Below are 542 nucleotides of genomic sequence, written 5' to 3'. Positions count from 1 at the left end.
GGATGAAACGATCTGTCGCTGCTCAGAGCCACCCCTACCCGCGCCAAGATCCTCCCACCTCGCCCAGTAGCCTCAGTCCAGCCTTGCCTGGGTGTGGGGTATTCCCACCATAATTCCGCCCTGAGTGAGGATTCAAGCGCGGGTCGGGTATGGGGAGAAATTCCTAGGGTGGGATGGCGATGTGAGGACAGGGGCTCTGCAAGGGACGCAAACGAGCACGTGACAGCAGCAGGGCACCAGGGCTGGCCTTTGGGAAACATGTGGAGTGTGCCTCTAGAGGTTCCATCCCCTGGGGGGGGGGGCCTGGCTATTTACCCTCCAACTTTGGGGGTGACTGGTGGTAGGCTCAGGGGCAAGTCCTCAGGCTGGTCAAAATTGCTTGCAGCAAAAAAGTAGCTGAGAAATTCCAATGTTGGGGTACTATGCTGTTTCTCTTTTAAATGTCTTATCCCTTGATCCCTTGACTCTGCAGTTTTGTTCCACGGGAGGGAGGAGAGAGCCCCTCGGTTACCCGCTTACTCTGAGGTGCACACTACACTCTC

This window comes from Phyllostomus hastatus, unplaced genomic scaffold (assembly GCF_019186645.2).
Source record: "Phyllostomus hastatus isolate PE091 unplaced genomic scaffold, TTU_PhHast_1.1 phas_contig_98, whole genome shotgun sequence".
Classification (NCBI taxonomy): Eukaryota; Metazoa; Chordata; class Mammalia; order Chiroptera; family Phyllostomidae; genus Phyllostomus; species Phyllostomus hastatus.
Note: the sequence above shows the minus strand (reverse complement) of the source record.